This window comes from Sitodiplosis mosellana, unplaced genomic scaffold (assembly GCF_009176505.1).
Source record: "Sitodiplosis mosellana isolate CC-2019 unplaced genomic scaffold, AAFC_SMos_1.0 Smas_scaffold_6226, whole genome shotgun sequence".
Lineage (NCBI taxonomy): Eukaryota > Metazoa > Arthropoda > Insecta > Diptera > Cecidomyiidae > Sitodiplosis > Sitodiplosis mosellana.
In genome coordinates, this window is record NW_022601467.1 from 10256863 (window position 1) to 10268748 (window position 11886).

At 38.0% G+C, this 11886-nt stretch overlaps 1 protein-coding gene across 7 annotated transcripts in view; it reads right to left on the minus strand.

Annotated features, from left to right (window-relative positions):
• LOC129577850 (G-protein coupled receptor 52) overlaps window positions 1–9278 on the minus strand; it is a 23774-nt gene extending 14496 nt beyond the window's left edge. The window contains exons 1-4 of one of the 7 annotated variants that reach the window (XM_055465604.1): window positions 9178–9278; window positions 8039–8307; window positions 7841–7957; window positions 424–1131 (exon numbers count right to left, since the gene is read on the minus strand). The gene's annotated coding sequence lies outside the window, so the exon portion shown is untranslated. Of the gene's footprint in view, window positions 1–423; window positions 1132–7840; window positions 7958–8038; window positions 8331–8901; window positions 8987–9095; window positions 9114–9177 lie in introns of those variants that run through there. The other 6 variants (XM_055465605.1, XM_055465602.1, XM_055465603.1 and 3 more) reach the window with 6 other exon arrangements.
• Window positions 9279–11886: the final 2608 nt, after the last annotated feature.

Genomic DNA, 11886 nt, shown 5'->3' on the forward strand with positions numbered 1-11886 from the left:
CACACACACACACACACACACACACACACACACACACACACACACACGTACACTCACGAAAAGTAAGCGCACAGCTATTATTTATATGCGTGAATACAAAAGAATTGAAATATTGCACTGTTTTAACGCAGCCCGACTTCCGAGCCAATAGAAATTCATGAATGTGAAACTTTGGTCGGTCGGTCTCACTATCTTCTCACCACAAAATGCATTTTCATTCCAAATGAAAACATGTTACATAAAATTTTATCTATTTTCATTCTACAGCAATTTTGCTTCGGACTCTCTTTCGCTCTCTCTCTCTTTCTCTACACTACGGTGTTTGTACTTTGATCAATTGGGCTAACGAGTTTCACACACAAAAAAAGGTGAAGAAAAAAGCGAGAAAAAAACCCAGCACAAAAGACTATTTTTATTGCTCACCTTTTGTTCAAGCTGCTCGGTTATTCAGTTTTAGCTGAAAGTTGTATGCGATAGGAGAGAGGGCGAGAAAGTGAAATAAATGGTTCGATAGGGGGAATCCCATCGGTTCGTAAATGCTTTTCATGGGATATCGATTGCTCCGTAATTTGTCATTCTGTCGCTTGATTTTAACTTAATTTACATATTTATCTAATTATACAAGTTGGTTATAAGCCGTCGTACAGCAAACCACCCCGTCAGCTTTGCGATGTACTTCGGTGTGCTAATTCCTCGATACCGAGTTTAGAAAATCAATTCGGCTCCTCGCATCTAAAATGGTTCATCTATATTCGTGCAGATCAACTATTTCTGTTTTGCTTGAGTGCTTGTTTTCAAATTTATTTTTTTCTCCGTTGCTGTTGCTCTGTTTCTATGTATTTTGTTTTCGATTTTCGGTCTTTATTTTTGTATGTATTTCGCTATTGTTTTGTCGCAGGAACACAATTCAGTTTAATGTTTCAGCGCGCATCCACATCACATTTAATATTTGTTCTTTCCGTTTCATTTCCTGTCCCCTTCGCCCGTTCGTTCGTTCGTTCGTTTTTGGGTTCTTTTGTTGTTCTATTTCAATAGATCGAAATGTTTGTGTGCACCAGCGTTAAAGTGATGGAGCACACGTTCGTGGAATCTGGCGCTTTCGATTTTTATACCCTGTCACATCGATTTTGCCTGAAACACAACAGAAAATTCTCATTAGCCATTTGCTTGTTTTTTTTTCTCCTGTTCATGTTGTCAAAATCAATGAGTTCAACTCGAACACAGCATGGCATAAAAAATAAAATCATATACACACAAAACCGTTGTGCTAAAGTGAACTGAACCAAATTATTGAAATATTGATTGTGCGATAATAGTTTTTCAAGCATCGAACATCGAAATTATTAAAATAAATTAGATGCGATTGACAGCACGAGCTGAAGTTGAGGCTCTTATCGAGAGGGAGTGAAATAGAGAAAGAGGAGAAAGAAAGGAAAAAGCATTGGCTGTAATTTATTTCGCAATTTAATTGCATGAGACGACTACTGCTAGCTGCAATGGCGGAATATCGTACGTGCAGGCTGTGTGTGTATGCAAATGATTGCTATTAGTTTTCAGTTGAGTGCATTGCGTCAAATGAATATTTTCAACCTCGAACATGTAATACTCCAATTATGCAAATAGCTCTCCAAGCCTAATCAATCTGCCTTGATTCTATCAATTAATTTGTAATAACGATCGAATCATTATTTTCGATGTATATTTTTCAGTTAAGCTCTTGGAATGCCCTTTCACGTTCGCTCCATTTTCTTAATCCACTGCTGCGGCTGCTGCTGCAGTGGAAGTCATATTTTCAAATTCTTTGCAAACGATTATTTTTCGAAGTGGGCTTGTGAATGTCACATTTCCATCGACTGCACTCTCATTTCGAATTTCCAATTCTATTTCATACATACGAACAAACACACAATGAGAACGGGAATGGGAATGGGAATATGAGAACGAGGTAACATTTAAATCGCTTTTTCAGAATATTTATCTTCCGCCATAAAGTGGCCGATTGATTGTTTGCCAATTCGAGCCCGATACGGTTCGATCAAGCGACTTTATTTCCCATTGCAAAGCTCTCATATAAATATTATATGGAAATTGTGAGCGAGTATCTTGAGCGGCATAAGGAACAAAATCCATGGCTTCGGAAAAGCGAGCGATAGTGAGAGCTTTCCATGCATTTTTTTCTATTTCACTTTGCTGTTCGTTGCATTTTATGCATTTTATCATCGTTACTGGTTGGTTTTTTTTCTCCCTCGAATGTGCTTCGTATGTAACGCAAATCGCCACAGGAGCAGGCAGAGTGTGAGAAAGTGAGATATGGAACGGTACAGATAGAAGGAGAGCGTATGTGTTAGAGAAAAGTGAAAAAGGAACACGAAAAAATCAATCCCCATTTTTTTTCCCAAACAACTTGATCTATGCAAATTGATGTTGTTGTTGTTGTGCTTAATGGGGAAAATATGCTTTTTCGCTGCTGGCTTTTGCCTGGTGAGTTGTTGATTCACGTCACTCAAATAAGCCCGTCCAGGAAATGGATTTGGCAAATAAAGAGCAAAGCGCAGAGTGAAAGAGAAGCGACGGGGCAAAAGTGGAAGGAATACTTTTTGCACTATTGTTCTCCGAAAGAATTGTTATGTTTGCACGCCTTTGTGGTGTATTATAAACACATAATAAATTGTAGTGGTGTGTGTGTGTGTGTGTGTGTGTGCTGGCGCTTATTTGCATTCAAATTGATGGGCGTATACAGGTGTATGAGTCCTTTTTATATTCTCTTTCATTCTACATTTATGTGTGTTTGTTGTGAAAAAGGCCTCCGTTGCAATAAGAACGGGTGAGTAATGGAAGAAAAAAGAAGAAGCGGAAAATGCATTGAATATGGCAGAACAACGGCACAAATTATATATTCGCGAAAATTGCATGAAATTTTCTTCGTTGTGTGCATGCAATTCCGACTACTTCATTGCATTCATTTGCCAGTAATACAGCGAGCATCCGTGAGCCCATTTTATTGTGTTCACCTATTTTGCCGCTTTCTCTCTCTCTCTCTCTCTCTCTCTCTCTCTCTCTCTCTCTTTTCTTTTCTTTGCGTTGTTGTTCTGTCGTCTGTGTGACGATCATAGCAACAACAACGACCACGGCACAAATAAGAAACCATCGCAATATTGTTTCGCAGTCATTGTTTGATGCAGAACAATAGCTATATTGTGGTTTGGGTTGTTAATTAAAAATTAACGTTTTTATTCTCGTGTATTCTTTTCCTCTCTGTATGTGTGTGTCTGTCGTTCGTGCGGAAAATGCAGTCCCATTTTTTTTCGGTGATAGTTTGTTCAGCAACAACTTACGTCACCTGTTAAATTCGCATCACGACTATGGCTGGTATAAAATTTCGCCTAATTAAATACAGGAAGCATGATTTCCTCGCCTCTATCGATGAAGCTATCAAAACAACATTTGTGTAGAGTCGACCATGTTCACTCTGATTTATGAGGCAAAACTACGAATATTGCCCATGTTGTGTTTGTGTGTGTGTGTGTCAAAAAATGGCGATGGGGTTTGAAATGCGTGTGTATCATACAACAATTCCCCCGAGCATTTGCAAAACGTTCGGACGAGCCCTTCAATGTTATTTACGTAATCGGTTTGTGTTTCGTTCATGTTGATGTTTTGGGCTGTTTGTTTTTCCTCTCTCACTCTTTCTCCCTCATCTGCTCACTCTTCTTTTATTGAATTTAGAAGACCGTTTTTTTTGCGAGCTTTTTTTTTGTAGTTGAGATGCCAACCTCAAATCGAAAGCAGAGTAACAATCATAATAGTCGTTTTATGAAACAAATGTCATCATTTGCCTTTTTTTTGTAATCTATGCTAAACAACAGTGTGCAACGAATAAAAAATGTGCAAGCATGTATTTACAGAAACACGATCCCGTACATATGTCGACTGAATGGTACACAACACATATTCTTCGTCTACATATTCACACGAATTCGCACACAAGACAGAGGTCGACACATTCATTTGAAAACTATGACAGTTAAAAAAGAAATGGAATTTCAAAAATGCAACGATTCAGTGGAGTGAGAGAAAAAAGAGAAAATGATTGGATCTGCACGATTGCTGCTATGTCTGAGACGTGACTTCCGCACCCATTCGCTCATCCCCGAAAAAAGGAGCAAATTTCTCATCTGTTTGAATATGGTTGGTGGCGCGCACATGTTGTTGGCCATGTGGCCCATTATTTTTTTTTCATATGATTGCGCTGTAGGAAGAGTATTTTCTGCTGAGGTACATACATTTGCGAAAATTGCAAGTTTTTTCCTCGCTTCGGCTTTTTTCCCTGCTTTTTTTATCCTTTTCTCGCTCGCTCTCCCTCAAACACAACGTAATCCATCCGGCCAGGTGCCGATGCATTCAAATTAGTAAATAGCGAATTAATGTGTGCGGTGCGCGGGATTGCATTTCAATGAATCCAATCCGTGGAGCATTATATTCGCCCACCATTTCATGTATTCCAATTCAATTTGATAAGTCAAAGAGATTTAATCTCTGACAGACGAGCAATTGTTTTTTGAATTCTTTTGTATTTGGCCAATTTTTTGACGACGTTGAAAAAGGGAGAAAAAAACAACCATTTTGATTCTCTGGTAAACAGCGTCGTTAATCAGTTTGGTTAAATCGTCAGCACAATGGAATGGTGCAAATGTATGTGTGTGTGTGTGTGTGTGTGTTTGCCATACATAATCTTTGGGGTCGTTTAACATAATGCATTGAAACGATCCCAACAATGGCAAACAGCAACCTTCACAATAAAATCCGAGCAAAATGATGAAAAAAACAGACGATGAGAGTGAGAGAGAGAGAGAATGGGCATTCGGAGATGAGCGTACAAATGAGGCGGTTATTGAAACAGTTTTAAGAATGTGAAATTGTGGACGGCGCTCAGCGCACATCAAACTATACAATTGAAGGAAAATTGAGCCTCAAATCAACCGACCCCAAATTGCTTTTGCCAACCATTAAGACTTGGAACGATGACGAAATACAATGGAAATGATAAGCACCACTCCTTAAAATAGTGGCACATAAAGCGGTTGTCTTCATTTTCATGTTCTTTCACCAAAATAGTTCTGATCCATTATGCACACACACACACACACACAACACACAAATATAAATTCTTAAAGTCGCAGTCGATTCTCGACCGATACAAAGAAACTAAAGGCTATTGCATAAAAGTGATGTCTTTGTTGCTCGTAAATGAAAGAGAGATGCAAAAGAGTTCACTGAAGCAAGCCCAAGAACGATGTTGATGACTAAAGTTAAATCAAGTTTTTGGCTGTCGCATGTTTTGCATAACGCGATAATTTTAAGTCTTTGCAAAAACTAATAAGTAGACAGAATAAAACTTGTCAACGACCTTTTTCGAAATAGGTTTCTTTTTGTTGGTGAGTGTGAGTAAGTTTCAAATGTTGCCATTTCTAATAAAAATCTTCTCTCTGCTTTATCTCTATCATTCGACACTGAATAGAGAGCAGCTATGATCCCGTCGCATGATGGACATGGATGCTGCTTAGGCGTACATTATTTGCTTAAATGTTCTCAATAGAATTCTACAATTGATTAAAATGAACTCATCGTAGCAAATATGCGTGACCAAAATCGTTTTTCACAGGGCCACCTCTTTTGGGTTCCCTTTTCCTCTCTCGCTCCCTTTCTTTCTTTTTACTGCCTTTTTATGCCTTGTGCTTGGGCACACAAGTACTGGATACATTCTTGTGCATTTGTTTATGTGTAAATAAATCTCAATGTAACGTTTTGCCATCGTGGATACCTACTAGTTGTTTTTATTTTTTCTTCTTCCTCTGTTACCACTATAAAAAATTTCCTTGAATGTAATAGGAAAATAATTTGCAGCTATTATGATATAATTGGTCATATTATTCGCTTAATGAAAAGGACGTGTGAAACAGAGGAACTGGAACTTGTTCATATGGTTTCCAGTATATCCCATGCCGCAATGCTTTTTTTGCCCATACCAAGTAATTAATGGCAATAAAAATTAAATTAAAGATTTTCATAGCAATTAACTAGGATTTAACGTGTTCTCTCTCTCTGTCTCACACACTGGTTAGCTACACTGGCTGGCTACAACCACTATATTGCATAGGGCTGAACTGGCTGACTGACTAGCGAAACGTGTGTGTATGTCATACACACATAGTGAAACCGCAAAATTGTAAATGAATGTGTGTGTGTGAAAATTGCATACAAAACAAATTTGCTCGAGATTAATCGATTTACATGAGTAGATGGTTTTGAAATGCACGTAAGCCACTGGAAATTGATCGTTTTATATCGTGCATTTTATGGAAAATTGTATGCAAATACGGCATAGCGTAACCCCTGAAGAATCTATATGTGACCAACTAACACAGTTATTTGATGTGCGTTGTTTGAATATTTAATGCGAGAGTGAGGAAAAAAATATATTTATGGTGATTTCTCATTGTTTCAAGTCCCCCAAAAACCCATGGATACCAATCTCAGCGTTCATATTCGTGGTCGTTGCATGTTCTCAACGAGACATGCTTCACATTTTATGGTTTTGTTTTTGTTTGCGGGTGGTGTTTGCTCTTGAAATTTATACTGAAACCAATCTTCTGGTGATGTGCTTCGTTCGATTGGAAAATCGGACGATACGAGAAACGGCACAGACAACATTGTGCGTCATCTTTGGCAGAGATATGAAAACAGAGTGAAGAGAGTCAAATCGTAATTATCGAATAATTGCTTAAGCCACACACACACACATCGTTCACTCATTCACAATGCTCAAAATGATTTTTATTGATCCTGGGCATATTGAGCTTTCGACAAATATTTATAAATAGGCGTTGATGTTTTGTACTGCTACCATTGTATGGTATCCAGGTGTGAAAATGTAGATGAACTTAATAACGGCTTGAATATTCAAAATACCACAGTTAATATCTATTGTGTTCAACATTTTGTCTTACTATCTGATGTTCTGTATATGTTCACTTGAACAAAATGAATCTGGGATTATGATGATGATGGTGTGAAATGTTGAAATTGCATCGAACAGAAGGACGAACCAACTCCAAGCCATTTGGAGTGAAAATGAAAAGACATTATATAGATGTATACACGCACCCAATTTTTTTTCTCTCTTGTTCCATTCGGTGCCACTCTATCAACGGAAAATGTGATAATGATAAAAAAATGGGGAGAGAAGACGAAAATCGCATTGCTGGAAATAACAAAAACTGCAATTACAGAGAGACAGAGAGTGAAGACAAAATGGAATACGAGAAAAAGGTAGCGTGGTTGCTGTGTAAGAAAACAAGAACTCATACCGAAGCGCAATCGAACCCACACACGCACGCCAAATTCTCTTTATCTCTCTCACACAAACACACTCTCTGTCTCTCTTTCTCTCTCTATCTTCCGTTCGTATAGACAACACACCGCGACAAGTACGCACAGCATCTGTACCATCATCTGCAAAGCAGCCTCACACATTTCTTTTTCTTTTCCTTTTAATGGTTATGTATGAATTCTTCCCAACAGAAGAAGAAGAAAAAATGTCGAACTGTGGATGGCAAATGCTTTTGCTGCTGCCAGCCAGCTCAAGATGTACAGTTGCTCTGACAAACACACACGGCGTCAAATTCACTTGGAATGTCAACCAAACATTCGAACGCTTCTTTCGCACACTTAAATTGGGTTTTTCTTCCTTTTTTCTCTTTTTACGCAAAAGCGAAAAAAACCTTTCTCTCTCTCTCTCTCTCTCTCTCAACTTGTTCTTCAGAATATGATATTTATTAACTTTTTCGTTTTGCCTTGAAATTCGAATTTGAATTGGCAATATAGTCAGTCGCTGTTGAGCTAATCGGCTTGTCGTCGTCGTCGTGTTTTCTTCAATTGCAAACCTTGTGAGCTGCGTCTATTGTTACGAACACAACAACAGAATGAAGAAAAAAAAACTAAGTAAAGAAAAAGAACGTTTTCAACATCATTCACTTACGTCGAAACGCGTTTGCATTGTATATTTAGCTGGCTCAGCTTGCTTTATTTATTTATTTTCTTCTTTGCTGATGAATGATAGATTTTTGCTTTTTTTTCTTCTTTTTTTGTCCGCTTAAATCCACTTTTTCGTTTATTTTTATTTTTCTTGTATTTCACTGAATTAATTTCGTTTCACTGATTCTTTGTGTTGCGATGATTATCAAGTATCTTGTAATTGTTCTGTGTTTTCTAGATATGGCTAGGTGATCGAATGCGAAATCAATGTACCTGGATTAAAGAAAATTTAACCACTATTCATGCATACCAATTGATAAATATTTGATAACTGCACTCTATTTTTTTCCTCTCTGGTCTCCCACTCTCTATATCTATTCCAGCACAACAATTTTGTACACGTGATTTGCGTGAATTTGAAACAAATTACTTTAAATCGACTCAAATGTTTGATTGGAATTGTTTTCGTTTTTGCCTTTTCATTGGTTGTAATGATGATGTTCTTTAGCATTGCATCAATGAAAGTCAAATTGAACATTGCTTGCATTTAGTAAAAGAAAATGAAACAAAAATAAAGAAATCGAAAATGAAAAAAAAAGCGTGCACAATGCACATTGTTGGAGGGACGGTGCACTTTCTTTTCGCACAAATATCTATTTCTTTTTCCGATTTTAAGGATATATTTGTTCGGTACGTGTCACGTATTCACATTTTACATGCAGCCCCTTTTGAGGTGAGAGCATGAAACGCGACCGATTTCTTTTAACCAAATCAACACGAGCAGCAGCAGAAACAACAACAAATGAAGATGAACGAAACAGAAACGAGAAGAGGAAAGTCAAAAATAAAAGAGAAAATGTACGAGACCTGAACGACATTCACGAGAATCCTGATTGTCGCCCTGGCAAAAATATCAGCTATCACATTCAACTGCAACTCAAATCAACTGAGCTTCGAAAATAACTAAACAACACACATATATATATATATATATAGAGAGAGAGAGAGAGAGAGAGAGAGAGAGAGAGACCAAGGCAGAGAAAAGTACAAAAAAATGGCACTTGAAATTTCAGTCGCGATTCATCAAAATTTGAGGTGTACGTTATAGATAGTGAAAATGAAAAGCAGTAAATAAAACAGTACTTGGTTTATCTTCTCTTCTTCTTATTATTTTTTTTTTGGTTTGTTCGCGTCGCGCACAAAAACAATGACGATGTATTGTAAAGCGATGTTGCACACAGAAAATCTCAATAACGACTACCGTTTGTTGAATTGCTTGGTTAAAAAGCTTGACTCGAGTACTAGGATGATTTGGATGGATCGCATGCTGCCAAAATAATTACGTCGTTGTGTGCGTGTGGATGTGTCGGTGCGGCCAACAGTACCAGTACCACCAGCAAAAGCAGCAGCAGCATTCGTCAACATTCAGCAGCAGAAGCAGCTGTATTTGTGTGTGAATTCAAACGAACACAAAAATTTTCGGATGGTTTATTCGGCGCTGTGTAAGGTTATCGTCAGTGTACATGATGACATATGAGATGCACAAGGGAAAACTGTCTGTGCTTTCACGGTTCTTGGTTCGCTATGGCACAAAATTGTGCTTCTTCTGTTTCTGTATTTGGGAAAATTATACGCACACATCCACACGGACGCTGCACACATACGCACACACTCAAACACATCGGTGATGAGGAATGGCATTTATTTTTAGGGGAACCGAATGTCAAACATCAAATTCATTGAATCATATACAGCACCGAGCTGTGTAGCATCGAGTCCGACAAATACGTTCGCTGAAAGCTCGCGCGGACTCGGTTCTCTCGTCGTAAAGATTCTTCTTCTCGTAATTTTTTTTCTTCTTTTCGTTGGTTCCATTTTGCTGACGGGGGACACTCGCACACCGAACAGCACACAACACAGCAACGAAAATAGTAAACCAGCAGCGCTGGTACTTACAACCAAATGGAAAATGTGCTCGATCCAAATGGAAAATGTGCTCAAACCAGAATGGTTCTTTGTATTTGCTGATACAAATGTAGATTCAACGAATGTATATATGTATGTATTTCGAATATTGTTGTGAAACGGGTCTTAGCCGAAGTCTGCTCTCTCTCTCTCCCTCTCTCTCTGTGTGTGCAGTGTATTTGGTGTTCGTGCGCGTTTTATTTTCCAGTCCATGTTAAAATCGTTTTGGTATTTTGTTTTTTTCTCTTCTTTCTAATATTTTTTATTCTTGTTTCGTTACGTTACGTTTCGTTTGCCTATGCTTGGTTGTCGATACCTTATCTTCATACGCTGAGAACGAACGATTCCCCCATATGATTGAAAAATAGAAAAAAAATGACACACAGAGAAAGAGAGAAAGGGTGTGTGTGTGAGCGAGAGAGCAGGAGGAATAAATGAAGAGAAAACGAAAACATAGAAAAACGAAAACATAGAAAAACGCAAAGCTCCGGTGAAATGCCTTTCGATTCCGAATTGATATTGACCTGATATATATTCATATTTGAGAGAAACATTTTTCCCGTTGCGAAGGCTCGTGCTCATGCCGAAGTGCGCGATGGGGAGAGGCAAAGAGAGAGACAGAGAAAGAGAGAGAGAGAGAGACAGAGCTTGTGCAGGAGAGGAGAAGTGTGCCAGCTATAATACAACGTGCCATACGCACTATCACAAAACCCAGTATTTACAGTGCTGCACGTAAATAGTATTTTGATTACGTGTGCGCCTCGTCTATTCAGCGTGTTGAACATGAAACGTGAATTGATATTCTGAAAAGAGCTATGTGCTTTCTCATATTCACCAGGGACTGCTTGTCCCAAATCTCTTCAATTCAACATCTTTTCAACAAGTCATGAGCATAGAACGAAAAAAAAGAGAAAAGAAATGGAAAGAATGAAGAATTTTCAATAAAAATTATAACATTTTCATCAATTAAAGTGACGAAATGTTGAAGTTGAAAGATGTAGGTTGATTTGAACATTTTTGCCGATTTCAATCTTTCATGAAGACGAATGATGAAGAAAAGGGAAGAGAAGAAAAGACCCGTCAACAGTGATGAACATTACGAAGAAACGAGAAGAGTAGAACGAGAGACAGAGATAGAGTGATAGAAGGAGCGAAAGAAGAGAATTCAAATCACGACATCGCTCTAAATTATTATATCATTCAATTGAAATGTGAATCAATTAATGTTGCATAAGTTTCCATGGTATCTCGCGGAAAACTGTGTCTTGAAACGAACGATAATAAATTGGATAGATCTTTTAGAAAACATTCCACAGCACTTATTTCTAAAATGTAAACTTCCCTCTCATCATGAGACGCTCTCTTATGTTGTTCATCGAGCTCTCGCTACGCACATATTTAACAACGTCGTTGAGAGAATCTACACCAAGCAGTCTACAAATATACGACAGCCGTTTTTATGCCGCCGTTGATTATTATGATGAGAGTGGGTAAGCACGAGATGTGTTTTTTTTCTCATCATCTTCTTCTTATTTTTTTTTCGTGTGTACCTTGTTAAGTTTAAATGAAACTTTGCTCAATCCCAAGCTAACGATACATTTCTCATAATGCAAGTAGATGCTGTGGAAAATCGTTGATGTTTACGTTACATGTATTTGAGTAAGGTTCAAAGCGCGAATCAACGCGCATACCCCCTCTTAAAGTGTAGAATATTTGCAGCAAAAATGAGAAAAGTTCTCGTTCATCCATCCTCTGGCCTTTCTCCTCCTCTATCTCCAAAACATGGAAAAATACTCGACAATTTTTAAATGATCAATCCGAAAGCGAACAAGTAGTATCAAATTGTTGCCAAAGAACTTCCGCAACGGACACACGAAACCGTTTCGA